Consider the following 17,133-nt stretch of genomic DNA (forward strand, 5'->3'; position numbering starts at 1 on the left):
TGGAAGCACAATGGCCAGTGGAGAGGACAAGTGGTGAGGTGCTTGCTGCACAGGTTGAGAACCTGAGTCTGGAGCCAGGTTAAAATGACTCTAGTCCCAGCCCAGAGGAGCTAGAGACAGAGGAGAGGCTTGATGGCCACCCAGTCTAGCCAACAAAGCGAGCTCCAGGTTCCCTGAGAGATTGTTGCCCCCAGGGGTAAAAAGGTGAACCAGGAAGATACAACTTGATGTTACCCTCTGGCCTCCACACAAGCACAGGTCTTGCACATGTCCAATGGCCAGGGACATCTCCCACAGGAAGCATGCCAGACTTCCCCTACTTTTCCCTAATTTCCTATAACTTCATAATTTTAATAACCAGAAAAATATAACATGACATTATTAGTGATTTCAAGAAATCAGCTGTATACTTTTGGATGAACTAGGGAAGAATTTGAATATTGCTTTTAAAATTAGTTTAGGTGACTTGGCAAAGCAAAACAATCTAAACTGTATGTACAAAATTTCATTTTGGTGGGCCAGAAGATAGCCCGATAGATAAAGGGGTTGTTGTGCAAGTCTGGTGACCTGAGTTTGATTCCCAGAACCCATGAAAAGGAGGAAGAAGAAAGTCAACTTCACAAAGTTATCATCTGACCTCTAAGCAAGCATGATGGCATGCTTGCCTACGCTCCTCCCACAAGGATACATTTAAAAGTTTTTTTTTTCCATTTGGTAAAAGCATACATATAAATATGTGTAAATATATAAATATGTGGGAAATATATCTATTAGTTACTAACAGTAGGAGATCAGGCGCTAAGTATGGTAGCACAAGCCTACAAATCCCTTTACTAGGGAGGGTGCTGAAGGAGAACTGCCACAAGTTTGAGGCCACCTTGGGTTACACAGTGAGTACCAAGCCACCCCTTACTCTTCATAGTAAGACCCTGTTTCAAAAAATCCAAACCAAATCAAAACTAAGAAATCATTTTTTTGGATTTTTTAAAAATGTGGGCATTTTTTGGCTTGTCTATCTGATGTGATACTCTTGTATGCTTTAAGCATAAAAAAATATAACCACTGACTACTCACACACACACTAGAAGAAATAGCTTTTTTTCTTTTTCTCTTTGAGACAGGGTCTATGTAACCTTGGCTAACCTGGAACCTATACATACAGCAGTCTGGCCTCAAACTTCTGAATGCTGAGATCAAACGCGTACAACACCATGCCCAGGTAAGGAAGAGTCTGGAGGGTTAACAGAGAAAATAGCTGGCACTAAGGACAATACATTGAGCCACTGTCCAGGCACAGTAAGACATGTGATAAGATTGGATTATGGCCGGGTGTGGTGGCGCACGCCTTTAATCTCAGCACGTGGGAGGCACAGGCGGGAGGATTTCTGAGTTCCAGGCCAGCCTGGTCTACAAAGTGAGTTCCAGGACAGCCAGAGCTACACAGAGAAACCCTGTCTCGAAAAAACCAAAATAAATAAATAAATAAATAAATAAATAAAAATAAAATAAAATGGATTATGAGAGGCTAAACCTACTCCATCTTGGGACTAGCCTCTATCTTAAAAGAAAAAGAACCTGAGATTTTGACCTACAGCAGAACCCAAGCTATACCCAAGTACCAGGAAGGACCGCCTCCCGCCCCACAAGGCTTGTCCTTGGCCCATACTCTAGAATTATTCCCTAGCTATTTCCTAGCAACAGTCAATCAAAGATTATTCTGATTGTTTCAGATGTACTTTTAGACCGTTTGTGATTATTCATGGGTTTGCTTCAAAGTACCTTCCTGTTGGCTTAAACTCCCTTGCTTGCTTGCCATTCCCTGATGAGGGGTTGGGGTTGCACCCTCCCATTCTGCTGCTTCAGAGATGGTGGTGTGGCCCAAGCTCGAGCTTGACTAAAGAGATCCTGGTGTGATTGCACTGGAATTGTCTCCTTGGGGGTCTTTTGGGGTTCAGGAACACTTACTTCTTGGCACGATTAGAATGTAGCATAGATTAAGTATCAGAATAGGCTATGACACTGGCTGTATCTATAGACTTTAGTTTTTAAAGAGGACTGCCATGACAACTTCTCCACACTTAGCAATGGGGAGATTATAAATTTCAACTCAATACTGCCCCACCACTTCTCATTACCTCTACTATTGGTCCTGGCCACTGTGTCTGAGCTGCTTCACTATACCCAACTCCTCAATGAATACTGCTGCTTCTACTTTTGCATTCCTATGGTCTATTTTCTATACAGCATGTATGCATCCTTTGGTTTGAAGGTAGATTTGTGTAGGAGGGTGTGTGTGTGCACTCATATGAGATTGACTCTATACACTATACATGTTAAGAACAGATTCTACCACTGAGTTGCACTCTCAGCCCTAACATATCCTTTTAGAACATACATGGCAGAGGGTAGAGAGTTGGCTCAGGCATTTAGACCCCTTGTTGCTCTTGCAGAGGACCTGGGTTCGATTATCAGCACCAACATGGTGGCTTACCACTATCCATAACTCCATTTGTAGGGAGTCTGACACCCTCTTCTGGCATCCTTGGGCATCAGGCATACAACTTACATTTATAGAAATAAAAGAAAACAAAACATATTTTATCTGACATCTTCCCTTGGAAAGTGATGGCTTCCCACTGCACACGGTATGTTTATAAAGGGTTTCCAATGCTGCCTACCCATCTTCTATCTCTGATCTGACTTCCTGTTAGTTCTCCTGCCTGCTGCTCTAGACAAACTGCACTCACCTGCTGCTGTCTGTTTACTATTCTATGCACACTTTTGCCTCTACCATTCTTTCCTCCTGGTTCTCTTTGTGTAGGCCTTAAGTGTTCAACCCTACCATACATTAAACTGTGAGGCCCATCAATATCCTATAATCACCACCAGTCCATGACTTAAAAGTAAAAAGTAATAGTCCTTTATCCCCCACACTCTTCATATCTGCTACCTTACTGCTATATGTGCCTGTCCCAAAGACAAGCATGTGCACATATGCATACACACGCAGGAAACCAAAACTCTGGGAGAACACAGTTTTATTGCTGCTTGCTATTTCAGTATCCCCCAAACCTAGACAAGGCCTGACAGAGAACAGGCACTTGATGATTTCTTTAAGACTATGTGAAGAGCCTCTGCAGATATTCAGCTGAAATTATTCACAATATGCTATATATCTATACAAAAAGAATCAAAAGGAGGAAATTTACCTATTTTACCATGTTATTTTCCTCTGGGAACAATTCACTATTAGAGTGTTTGAAAATAAGTTCTGAACATATAGACACTTGGTTTCTTAGTGATTATCTTTGAAAGGTTTGTCTGTACCAAAGCTATTTGTAATAGGGGTGGTGGTGGTCAACCAGAATAAGACAGAATAGTGTATCTGTTTTCTCCTCTTTACACTTCTCAGGAACTCTTTCCAGTCAACAGTTTCTGACTTGTCTTTCTCAGGGAACTGGTCTAGCCTACTTACCATTGAGCCCCTAATCCTAGGGTACACCCAAAAACATAAACTGCGAGTGTCATAAAGGGCTGTTGAGATGTTTGGCAGCAATTTTAGATGAAGTCCCAGGCAAAAGAAGTTAAGGAAGAAAAACCTGGAAAAGCTTTAGTTCAAGCATTTTAGAGTTATTAAGTTTCTGCACTTTAAAATGAAGTCAATATAATAACACTGTTTCCCTACTCTCTCCTGAAACCCTGCTAAAGGAAAAAGTGACACTTTGTTTTGAAGTGAAATATTTAAAGTTTTAATTTTACTTGAAAGCCTGTTAAGCAATAAAACTTGGGGAAAGAAATGATCAGATGCCCACTACTCAACTGTTGACATCTTTCTTACTGACGCCAACCAAGTATGCTTCAAACAGTAAAGGAGCCATTTGAGAAGTCACAGCAGCTTCGTTCCAGACCCTTTAGCTCTCTCCAGTTCTCCCAGACTGACTTTTATACTTACTTGGTGTTTATTATCCACTTCTTTTTGTATAATGTTGGAGTGGAGCTCAGGATGCTACTCAAGCCAAGCAAGGCTTCTCCCACTGAGCACAGCACCCCCAGCCCACACATTTTTATACTTGTGATACACGCTTCATGAATCTGAGACAAAGAATGGTATAGTTCTGCATTTAAAAAAATACATAAATGTTATATTGCATCTTGCCCTGTCACTTACCAGCTGATTTGCCTTATGAAAATTATATTTGTGCCTCAGTTTCCTTGGGGAAAAAAATTGAGGTTAGCACTCTACATACTACCTATAGGGTTACTGTGAGGATTAAATAATTTAATGCATTGGCAGAAAGAATGTCAGTTTTTAAATTACATGTATTTATGTATGTTCGCACGCATTTGGAGGGCTAGAGGACACCCTGCAGAAGTTGGTTCTCTCCTTCCACCATATGGGTCTTAGGAATCAAACTCAAGTCACATCAGGCTTGGCAGCAAGTACCTTTAATTCACTCAACCATCTCACTGACTCATGAAAACATTTTTAAAGTATCTTGTTGGGCTAGGGACCCGGCTCACTGGTACAGTGCCTGCCTAGAATGCATAGGGCCCTGAGTTCATGCCTCAGCAACACAAAACAAACGGAAAAGTGTAAGGATGTAGCTTACAGGAAGCAATATGTATCAATGTTAGCAATTGTTATACAAAGCTGCAAAAGTGTATGCACATACACATGCATATACTAAATTAGAAAAGTTAATTACCAAAATACCATACATAAAATTCGGTTGCTGAATGTTTTCAAAATCACATTAAAAAAACCAAAACCAAAACCAAAAAAACAAAAATGAAGTTTAGATTGTGAAGTCTTTTTGACCTACATAACAAGGAACTGAAAGTGCTTAAAGAGAAAAGGCTTTTATTTTTTAATCTACAAATTGATGAAAGCTGGACATGATGGCATATATCCAAGTGCTTGAGATGCAGAGACAGGAAGATAAGGAATTTGAAGGTAGCTTCAGCTACATATGAGCTACATGAAACCTGCCTCAAAAACTAAAAACAAACTGCTGGTAACATTAAATTAGAACATAAACATTTAACTTAGATAATTCTTGAGGGTTTTAAAGTATCTAAATATGCAAGAGACTGCTATGAGACTTGAGGGGAAGGCTTGTCAATTCCTCAATGAAATGCTATTTAATAATTCCTTTTCAATTAGATTTCACAAAAAATAAACTACAAGTACTCAACTTTCACAGCTTTTTGCATCTAGCTTTTTATTAACTATAAGCAGGACAGCTTAAAAATAACTTTAAAATAATGTTTTATAGTAGAATCACCTAGATTGTGAGTTTTCATAGACAATTGGGTTCTACAAAATTTACCAATGCCATTATGGATATATCTTTGTGGAATTATTTTCATTATAGCTTCTAGGTCAAAAGATCAGATAACATTAAATTCAAGTGCCCTACATATTATGAGTCTTATTAAATTTTTTCCAGGAGCTTTTTAATGATTTAAAAATATGTCTCTAAACATCAATAGATAAATCTGATACACTATATCTAATAAGAATCTAGTAAGTGCTATTTACTGATCTAGAAATTACAATGCTGGATCTAACTTGCTATTCGTGTGAGAGATATCCATGTATATGGCTACCATAGGTACTTTGTTTTAACAAATACACTTCTGGAGAGTGTTAAAAATGATCCCTACAAATGCCAACGTTTAGAAACTTATAAAATATGGTAAACTAGGCTGCTTATATCAACGCATTAGAGTTGAAGCAGAGTTCCCCCTAGAGTTTAGTATATATTTCTCTAATAGTTCAACAAATGTAAAATCTGATTTGAACCTTTCCAAAGTTCCTATCCCCACCACTATCCCCCCCCCGCAAAAAAAACACCTCGTGAAAGATATTTATGCCCTGAAGTTTGAGTAAAGTTTTACTTCTTTTAGTAAGAACTCTGAAACAGAACCAACGCTCCTTTGACGCTCCCTGCCCCCTCCCCGTTAATATTTACATGTATGAGTCAGTTCTTTCCTCAACCGCAACAGATTCAGATTCAGAGGGACATCACGCTATAACTTGAATAAACCAACAAGGTGGGGGCGGTAGGAAGCACAACTAGTCTCCGTTTCCAAAGGGAAAAAGAACCCACCACCGTTCACCCTCTGTCCCCGGCAGCACCTGCCACGTCGGGAGCTTAAAGAATAATGGCTCAACTTTCGGACGCAAGGAGGGAGAAGACACAGATAATTTCCTGAGGAGTGCCTAAAAGGTCCTCTCCGCAAGGGACACAGCTCTGGGCCGTCTCTGTCCGTTGGAGCATTCAGAGACCCTTCGAGGCGGCACAGTCCTGCAGCAGCCGGCCTCGGGCCTCCGCGAGGCAGACAGTGTTTACACCTGTCACGAGGGAGGTGGGAGCAGGAGGACGCCGGAGCGGAGCCCCAAACTTCTACACAGCGGCCGGGAGGGAACCCCGGCGCGCAGCTCGGGGCGGGTGGACGGCGAGAGGCAGGGCGGGCCACGGCGGCCGGGAGGGCACGGCTGGCTCTCCTCGGCCGAGCCTGGGATGCCGAGCGCCGTGCCACTCGGCTTCGGGCGCTGCCAGCGGCGTTCCGCACCCGCGGAGAAGAGCAGAGCCCGCGCCGGAGCTCGCAGGCCCGCACGCGGGCCGACGCGGGCAGGCGCTCCAGGCCGGGGCGACTAGCCGGGCCGGGTCCTCCGCACCCCGGGAGCGCGGCGGCAGCACTCACCTGGCTCGTCCCGGGCGGCCGCGATGGGCATGGCTCGGCGGCCCGGGGAGGAACTGGCTCCCCGGGGAAGGACCGGTTACTCGGACGCTGAGCTGGTGAGGGCGGAAGGGGAGCTGTTCCCAGCCCTGTCAGCGGCGCGGCGCCATGGACGCCCACCCGGAGTTTCAGCGCTGCCGCGGGACCCCCATCCCACTACCCTCCGCCCTCTTCCGCCGCCGCCGCCGCCTCCGCCTCCTCCTCCTCCGCGGAGACCCCCGCCCACTCCACACACTCTCCCATCATGCAGCGGGGAACCGCTGCTGTCCATACGTCACTTCCGGGCGCAGGTGGCTAGGTCGGGGCCGGGCGCTGGTGGGTGCCGGGGTGGGGGAGGACACTCCAGGGGAATTAGTGTCACAGACTTCTTACTTCTGCGCAGGCGCCGTCGTGTGGAACGACGTTCGCCATTTTGGTTGCGGGCAAACGGTCTTTTTTCCGTACTCACTGAAGTGTGGGCTGGGGACGTCCTCCCTCCCCTCCCGACCCTCTGAGGCAGCGCTCCGGGCCACAGACCTGAGCTTCTCTCCGCCCAGTACTTTCCCGATGAGCCGGGGAGAGGGTTAAGTTCCGCCTTGGAATAAAACTGCAGACGTATGGAAATACGGAACCAGATCTCTGCTGAAAAACCGGCTGGACAACATTCAGCAGCTTGTCCTTTTTGCCCGGAATAAAAGACTTTCATTCCCTTCCCTTTTTATGTAAGCCAACAAAAGAGGAAGCTGTTATTTAACAAACGAGAAGTGATTGTCCTACTTAAGACGAGAAGTCAGCAGGCAAACTAACAAATGGTCTTCTACAAAAATCAGTCCAGAATTGTGTTGGTGTTTGGAGAAGATGATCATTTTCATACATCTTTCCAATCAACTTGTGCATTTGAGCGATTCTATACAATAGAGGTCATAAGAGGTTTTTGTTTCCATCGGTTCCTGAGCAATTGGTCTTTTTTTAATAACATCTCCCCGTCCTTTATTATGACTCTGTTAGAAACCATTCCACTGTAAAACTCAGACAAAGCTGCAGGATTTTTATTCCTGTCTCAGACGGTGAACCCTGGACTCTACCCTACAAACCCTGAGCCCTGCCGGGTTCTCTTTCTGCCCACGCTGAATTATTTAAAATAGTTCCCAAACCGCAAAGCTCAGCAGTAACCGAAAGGAACAAGGACTGAAAACACCCGTCATCTCAGAGAACTGTCTAGCCCTTTGACTGGAGGAATTACACACGTTGAAAAAGATAAGGACAATAGCAATTCATCATGGTTTATCCTGCCTCTGCAATGTTCTAGACAAATTAACTTGAAGAACTAAAATAGACCCTCATTTGTCTCCTCACAATTCAGTCATTGCAAGATAACAGAGACTGCATTGCTGCTTTGTGGTTATGCTGAATATTTTTGTTATTGGCCAGTCACTGAAGTGAGAAAAATCTATATGGCTTGTCAAATTTATTCCTTTTGTATTTCGCCCCCTGCTGGTGTAGCTCGTGTGCAAATTAAAAAAAAAAAGTATGTCACTGTAAAACATGTTTATTGTCTGAGAATGAAAGTAAAAAAAAATGCGTGTAAAACTGAAAATTAATTTATTTCAGACAAACATATGTTTGTTTTCACTTGATAAATCTACCAAATAAGTACTGACTAAGATCCGAAGGAAACGTTTGAATGATGATTTTCAAATAATTTAAACCAATCAAAAATGTTTAATATAGTGATTCTAAACATTAAAAGGAAACCGTGCAGTTTGGGAAAGTATCTTCCCGATTTCACAAATTATATGATTACCAAATGATTATCTTTGTTAGGTAAGTGAAGAGGCTAACTCTGTTTACTTAATTTTTTTTTTTTTAAATCCATGGAAGCTGAGTAGCTATTTGTTCAAATGACTTGGGAGCACAATCAACCTACCTGTAATTGGATACTCTTACATGTGATTATGACATTTGGCATCAAGAAAAGAAAAACGCCTGACCACTTCTAATTTTTTCTCCTATTCAGCCTTGTTAAACAACTGAAATCATAATAAATAGTAAAGTTTATACTTATATTACCCCTTTTAGTCAAATGTTACATTGTAGTGCTATTGTTTACCTCTTAGACACTCAAATTTCTTTGACCTCTAAAAGCTCTTCCAGGGGGGAGGCTCTGTGAATCATACCTTAAGTAGAGAAACCTGCATCACACACAACACAGAGGGAAAACCCCTGGTTTTCTACTTTTATTTTGAACCAGGTTCTCCTATAACCCAGGCTAGTTCTCAGCCTGTAAACTAAAGAGGATCTTGAACTGATCCCCTATCTCTACCACCCAAGTGCTGTGATTACAGGTATGTGTCACCATGTCCACTATTTTTAAATTTAATGAAGTAGATGAACTACCTCTACAATAAAGACTTTAGGAGCCCAAAGAAAGCAATAGGAGAAGACACTGGAAGATAGAAGCTCAATGCTTATTCACTGGAAGAATGAAGGAGTTTCACCCTGTTGCTGTACCTCAGGGACTTTCCAAGTTTTCTTTAGTGTCTGAAATCCAATCCCTGTCCCTTCCACTCTAAGGCTGCTCTCATGGCTGTCCCTTCTCTAAGTATTCACTAACAACAGAGCCCCCAGAAGACTGCTGGTGAAGTTCCCTGCTCTCTCTGGATGGATACTCTAACCATACCAATTCTCTTCCCTCTCAGAGCTCATAGTGAGCCTCACACTTCTGCACTTAAGCCTGGGATGCCAGCATTCCAGCATTTTATTCTCTGTTGTCAGAAAGAGAAACAGCTTGGACTATGAACAAAGAATTATCTTTGAGACAGAATAGACCAGGTGTGAACCTCAGCAACAGCCCAGAATCTTACTAAGAACCTTCCCCACCTGCAAAAATCAAAGAAGGGTCCCTACCTCACAGACCTGTTATCCAGAAGAGATGCACATTATAATGTATGTAAAATATCCCAACAATGCTAAGAGTCTGTCTCATAGTGTAAACTTTATTGTCATATCTTCCCCAAGACAATTTTAATTCTTAATTAATTCTCCACCCTTACTCCTTAGCTGATGACGTTGAGTAAAGTCTGAAGATATTCTTGACTATTACAGTTAAGGTGGAAGTGCAAGTAGAAGCTAACAGGTAGAAGCTGGGGACCCATCGAAACCTCCTGCAATGCAGAAGAAGCGAGTCTCTATAGCAAAGAACTATCCAGGATGTCAGTCATGCCAACTTTGAGAAATCTTGCCCTAGGGCATCCTTGGACTGTTGATATTGCCTCCACTAATTCAAACCACTAACACTGCTAATCCTAGGTCCCAGTCACTAAAAGTACTTGGACAGTTTAGGAAGTCTGAACATGTGCTAATATTAAATATAGCCTTAGGAATGAATTGTTAATTTTTCAGTACACTAATAAAATTATGGATTTGTACAATGATATACAACCATTTCTAAGTGTTTGAAATGCATAATTCGGTTTTAAATGGCTTAGGGAAAGAGATCCATGTATACACAGAGATAAAATGAATATAGCAATATTCTTGACTCTGAGTGATAAATATACCAGTGCTTGTCATACTCTGCTTTCTATTTTCATGCTATTTAGAATGTTTTTTGTAATAAAAAAGGGCTTTTAAAATACCCTAGCATACAGATGAACTATGGACTTATTTGCAAATTATTACACTCCCTAGACAATCACTCTTTTTTGTTGTTGTTGTTGTTTTGTTTTGTTGTTGTTGTTTTTTTGGTTTTTTTTTTGTTTTGTTTTGTTTTGTTTTGTTTTTTTGTTTTTCGAGACAGGGTTTCTCTGTATAGCCCTGGCTGTCCTGGAGCTCACTTTGTAGACCAGGCTGGCCTTGAACTCAGAAATCCGCCTGCCTCTGCCTCCCAAGTGCTGGGATTAAAGGCATGTGCCACCACGCCCGGTTTAGACAATCACTCTTAAACACGTTCCTCAAGCCCTGGAGCAGACCTTGTAAATGGTGATCTTGAAGCACATTTTAAAGATGCAGAAAGGAAAAAAAAAAACCAAACAAATGATGACTGCAACTCCTGAATCAATTGTAATTAGATTAGACTGTCTAATGTGCACAAATACAGTGGGATTCCAACTCTGCTCAGTAGGAGCAGAGCTAATACACTGTTCACAGGAGGACCACAGGACTCATCATGAGAAGCAAACCACTTAAGTGGCAGCAAAAGTCAGACTTCCTTCATCTAAGTGACAAAGGTGCTGCATGGACTTCAAAGTATCCAGATGACTCAAATGCTGTGAAAGAAACCAGGGAAGCAATCCATTTACAACACACACACTACACACCACACACAACATACACAACACATCACAAATACCACACACACATTCACATATACCACACACACCACACACACACACACACCAAAAACATACCACACACACCACACACACACACCACACAACACACACATAATACACACATCACAAATACCACACACACACATACTACATATACCACACACACACCACACATACCACACACACACACATCACAAATACCACACCCCACATATACCACACATACACATATCATATCCACCCACACACAACACACACATCACAAATAACACACACACTACACACACCACACACACATTTGGGAATAAAAATAGTGTCCTTCATTATAAATAAATACCTTTACATTGAAAACTTTAAGACACTGAAGAAATATAGCAGATGGCATTAGAAGATAGAAAGGCCTCCAATGCTCATGAATCAGAACTAATATTGTAAAAATGTACCTCCGACACAGGGGAATCTGTAGATTCAGTGAGGTCCCAACCAAAATTGTAGAGCCATTTTTTAGAGACACAGGGAAAATAATCTTAAAACGTATATGGAAGCACAAAAGACCAAGTAATCCTCAATAAAAACTGTACTGCATGAGGTGTCATCAGACCTGATTTCAGGTTATACTACAGAGCCATAGTAATAGAAACACAATGGTACTGACACAAAACAGATCTAACTTATAAAGTGGTATAATGAACATATGTAAGTCCATGGAACCACAGATACCTTATTCTTAACTAATTTCTAAAAGTAACAACTGAGAAAAGACAGTATCTTCAAGAAATGGCTCTGAGAAACCTGTGTATCAGCATGTATAAGAATGAAACTAAATTCTTCTCTCTCACTCTGCACAAAACTCTGAATGGATCAAGGACCCCAACATCAGACCTGATACTCTGAATCCTGAAGGGAAAATTAGGGAGTGCATTTTAATGTATAGAGTGTAGGGAAGGACTTTCTGAATAGGACTATGGTCACTCAGGAAATAAGACCAACACTTGATAAAGGGATCTCATGAAACAAAAGAACTCTGTACAGCAAGAAAACTATCAAGTAAAGCCGCAACCTACATAATGGTCAAAAATCTTGGCCAGCTATACATATGACAGAGATTAGTTTCTAGAACATCCAAAGAAGTAAAACACCACAATCAGGGCTGGAAAGATGTCTTAGTGGTTATTCCAGATGACCCAAGTTCAGCTCTCAGTCCCCACACTGGACTGCTCATGATTGGCTCTAACTGCAACTCCAGGGTATCTGAAACCCTCTTCTGGCCTCCAGGAAACCTATACACATATAGTTTACACACACACACACACACACACACACACACACATCAGTCCACATCCACCCTGCAGCTGGGCATGGTGTGGGAAAGCACAGTCTGAGATGTGAGAAAGCCAGAGCTAGGTCAGTGGTCCCTGGGCCTGTGATGAGGCCCAGGTCCATGGAGTTCTCAGACTCTTGGACATCTAGGTGCCACTGGGAGTTGGGAAGAGCCAAGAACAGAGTTGAGGGCCTGCAGGCTGGGGACAGAGTCTAGTCTGGGACTAGGAAAGGGGAGCACCGGCTTATTTCAGCTGTGATTGTCCTTAGCTTGGTGGAGGCAGGCTGGAAGCTCAGAGAGGCCTTCTATTGGACGAATAAGCTATGGCTTTGCAGTGGAATGTCTTCTCCATGCCTCTCCACAGCAGATCTTGATGAAAGAGACAGTCTGAATTGTTTGTTGGCTGTTCATGGTGGAAAATGGATGCATACTGAACCATACCCACTTCTCTGTGTGGACCTGAGATTAAATACCTTTTGCAGGGAGGAATGTCTGGGAAGGGAAGCTTATTGGCCTAACCCTCCTGGCCTCTAGGTACTTCATTAGCATGGAGAACTCTGTTGTGGGCCTACATGACCATAGATCATGTTTCCTTTTGTGAGGAGTGTGGCACATGTTTCAGGTCAGGGGAAGTTGCCTAAGTCTCAGGTGTGTGCCTACTGAGTCTCTGGGTCTCAAACTGCTCTACCTTACCAATCTTTCTGGCATGGTTTTACACATGCACACACATACAAATTCAACACCCCCACTAACATAAACAAACAACCCAACTAAAAATTAGTTATAGAAATGAAAAGAGAGTTTTCTCAAAAGAAGAAATATAAATGGCTAGTAAATACTTTTAAAAGTGTTCGACAAAAACTCTTATCCATCAGGGAAATGCAGATTAAAACTACTTGAGATTCCATAAGGCCCAAGTCAGAATGTTCATTATCAAGAACACAAATGACAGTAAGTGCTAGTGTGAATATGAGGGGAGCCTTATACATTGTTGGTGGCAATGTAGGGCAGCCACTTTGAAATCTATGTTGAAGTTTCTCTAAAAACTAGAACTAGAAACATCCCATGAACCCGCTGTATCAATACCGCATACATTCTTAAAGGAATATATATTTGACCATAGAGATAATTGTTCATCTATGTTCATTGCTGCTCTATTCATAATGGGTAGAACATGGGATCAGTCCAGACATCCATCCACTGATGAATGGATAGGGAAAGTGTGGTACTTACGCATAATGTATTTTTATTTGGTTATAAATAAAAATGAAATTATGAAATCTGGGGGCTGGTATGATGGCTCTGGGTAAGTGTACTTGCTGTGCAAACCTGATGGTCTGATTTGGTTCCTGGAACCCACATAAAGGAGGAAGGAGAGCACCCCTAAATTGTCCTCTGATCTCCACATGCATGCCATGGTACATGTGCCCACACATGTAATAATACTAGTAATAATATAGTTATAAAAGAAATTATGACAGTTGCAGGTGAATGGATGGAACTGGAAAAAATGAGTAACATAACCTAGATCTAGAAAAACAAACACCATGTCTTTTCTTTCAAATATAGATTCCAGCTTTGAATCACTACCTTTCTATGTTTAACTTGGAGTGATTGTGAAACGAGAAAACTGGGAAGGGGCTGTTGTGGTGAGGACACTCTGAGAGGAAGTTTATTAGTCAGAGTCCTCTAGAGTCACAGAATTTAGGTAATGTCTTTATAGATTAAGGGACTATTGTAATGACTTACAGTCTGTAGTCCAACCCAACAATGGGCAGCTGTGAATGGGGAAGTCCAAAAATCTAATAGTTGCTCAGTCCTACGAGGCTAGGTGTTTCAGCTGTCCTTCTGTATAAGCTGGAATCCTGAAGAAGTAGGTTCCAACAGATGTGCTGGCAAGTAAGTGCAAGCAGGAGACTAAATCTTCCTTCTACTAATGTCCTTATATAGGCCTCCAGCAGAAGGTGTGACCCAGATTAAAGGTGTATACCACAATGTTTGGATCTGGAATGTTCCAGGCTGCCCTAGAACTCAGAGATCTACTTGCCTCAGTCTCCTGGGATTAAAGGCTCATACTACTTTGCCTGGACCTAAACTTTTCATGGCCACAATTCTTCAAGAGCTCCATATCAAGATTTGAGCCAGAAGCTTAGATCTTCCAACCTCAAGATTTGGATCACAGGTATGCCCTCCATTTCTAGATTATAGTTCATTCTAGATATAGTCAAGTTGACAACCAGGGATAGCCATCACAGGGAATGATAGTAAAACTAATGTATAATGGGGAAGGGGATACCAGAGGTGGAAAGGTTTAAGTAGGGAGGGGAGTGAGAGAATACTGCAGATGAGGGAGATGAGGGGCATGTATGAAAAAGCCGTGTGGAAACCTTATAACCCAATTAAAAAATATGATTTAAGAGAAGAGAGATTTACTCTTCATGGTTTGATTTTGTTGCTCATGAGAACAGTAGTTCCAGGTGTGGTACCTTTGTCACTGTTGATCAGGAAGATCCAACAGGCCTCCAGGACAATACAGGCTCTTACTGTAGTCCTCTTGGTTACCCACAAGAACTAGATGATAAAACCCAACTGCTGAAGACACCACATGTCTTGTTTGTAAAGCAGCAAATAAATCAGGCTATAACTGAGCTGGAGAATTTCTCCTTACTAGCTATCTATCACAATGCTGGAAAGTGCTATGCAGGCTGCAGGGGAAGAAAAGGCATCAACATCTTACCCACCACCAACTCTACAAACTATATTCCCAACCTGTCAGGCAAGATGAGCCAACTTGTCCGATAGTAGTATGACTGTTAGGAGAATAACCAGCCACTCTTTACTTGGATCTGAGGTCCACTCAGCAGGAAGGAACCCATGCATGGTACTGCAGACCCTCTCAAAACACTTGCAGAGGCAGGTCAGTCTCTGATTTCAAGGCCAGCCTGGTATAGAGTGAGTTCCAGGACAGCCAGGGCTACACAGAGAAACCCTGTCTCAAAAATAAAAAGCAAACCAAACCAATAGACAGTGACCATAAGGATGACAACAAAGAAGAAGAAAGAGAGGAGGAGGATGGGGAGGGGAAAGAGGAGGAGGAAGAGGAGGAAGAAGAGGAAGAGGAGGAAGATGAGGAAGAGGAGAAAGAGGAGGAGGAACCACAGCTCCAGACACTCTTCCAGAAGTTTTCTCTGGTTTCCTACATGTCTCCCATCTCTCCTTCTCTAAACACTCTTAGTAACTTGCACACATCTACAGTATTGCTCTTATACTCATTGTAGTTTCTGCTCTCCCCATCTACTCTACTGCATTGACAACTTGGAGGTTTCCTTTTAGAGGAAAGATCTGCTCTTTCTCATCTCTGTTTTGCTGGCATCACACATTTGCTGGAAAAATAACTGAGTGGATCAAATGAATGGTATAGAATTCTGGGTTCCCTAATAGGCATCATTTCAGAGTTTTAAAAATCATTAATATTCTTGTCATAATATCACACCTATGAGGGTGTAGTAAATAAAATGGAGCAAATTAGGAGCACTGGTTTTGTAAAGTATCAACCATAAATTCTTTGGAAATTACCCCTATCTGTGATGTTAATGGATTCTTTCTCAACCTGGTAATGGTTTCCCCTTTATGCACAGCCAGAAAGACTTTCATTGTTATTCCAACAATTACTTTCATTTCTTTAGATGTGAAAATGTTGAGAGTGTGGCTTTAAAAAATCCATTTAGATAATATTCCCTAGAGTCCCTTAACTATTTGAGAAGAATTACGTAAGAGAATTCACTTTAGAAAGAGTGAGAGGATAGATATACTCCAATGTGCTTTTAGTCTTATGTGCTAGTGAAGTTAGCACAAACATGTGAGAAAGAACCTGTAAAATCCATTCCCCGGAGAGACAAGAGTGGGGATTCCAGACCTTGAAAGCTTTTCTGGATATCACATGACACTTTTATAATTCCATCAGTTTCAGGGGTAGATGATGCTCAAATGATTACTGAAGGAATGAGCACAGTGTCAAGAAAGCACTGGCCATTATCTGTGTCACCATCTGTGGAAACATGTGTACCCTGAAATTTTCAAGTACTGAGCTTAACACAGGCACACATTTAAATGAATCCAAGTTAACAACCATATTGTTTAGATTCTTGAGAAAAAGTAAAGGTAGAACTAGGGACTGTGAGACATTGACATTAACATGATAGAAATTAAGCACACATGTTGATGGGGACAAAGGAACAATCAGTTCACACAAGTGCAGTACAAACCATAGCACTAAGCCTAGAACAGTGTTTCTGACGCTCACCCTTGGCAGTTCAATAAGAGATCAGCAATTTAGATCTGCAGTCATGCAGATTCCAGTTCCTTCAGTCAAGTAGTGACATTAGCATGATCAAAACTACACCCACCTCTAAAATCAAACAAAAACATAAAGAAATTAAGTTGCTAGAGGATAGGCATGCATAAATTTGCCCAGGTATATTTAAAAATGGAATAAAAGTTAAGTTAATTTTATCTTTATTTATTTAAAAAAGTTTTTTTTTTTTTTAAAGATTGGGTCTTATGCCAGTGCCAGTCATTGGTAGCCCACGCCTTTAATCGAAGCACTAAGGAGGCAGAGGTAGGAAGATATCTGAGTTTGAAGCCACTGTGGTCTATAGAGCAAGTTCTAAGACAGCCATGGATACAAAGAGAAACCCTGTGTTGAAAGCCAAAAATAGAATAAAGATTGGTATCTTATTCAGGGTTTCTATT

At 41.8% G+C, this 17,133-nt stretch overlaps 1 protein-coding gene and 1 long non-coding RNA gene across 5 annotated transcripts in view; one reads left to right on the plus strand and one right to left on the minus strand.

Annotated features, from left to right (window-relative positions):
- Aftph (aftiphilin) overlaps positions 1-7,001 on the minus strand; it is a 56,512-nt gene extending 49,511 nt beyond the window's left edge. For 3 of the 4 annotated variants that reach the window (NM_001252503.2, NM_181411.4, NM_001290545.1), the window contains exon 1: positions 6,712-6,962. The gene's annotated coding sequence lies outside the window, so the exon portion shown is untranslated. Of the gene's footprint in view, positions 1-6,711 lie in introns of all 4 variants that reach the window. The other variant, XM_006514625.4, reaches the window with a different exon arrangement.
- Gm46272 (predicted gene, 46272) lies at positions 6,038-8,795 on the plus strand. Its single transcript, NR_168691.1, has one exon. It is a non-coding gene; the product is annotated as a predicted gene, 46272 (long non-coding RNA).
- Positions 8,796-17,133: the final 8,338 nt, after the last annotated feature.

This window comes from Mus musculus, chromosome 11, assembly GCF_000001635.26.
Source record: "Mus musculus strain C57BL/6J chromosome 11, GRCm38.p6 C57BL/6J".
Classification (NCBI taxonomy): Eukaryota; Metazoa; Chordata; class Mammalia; order Rodentia; family Muridae; genus Mus; species Mus musculus.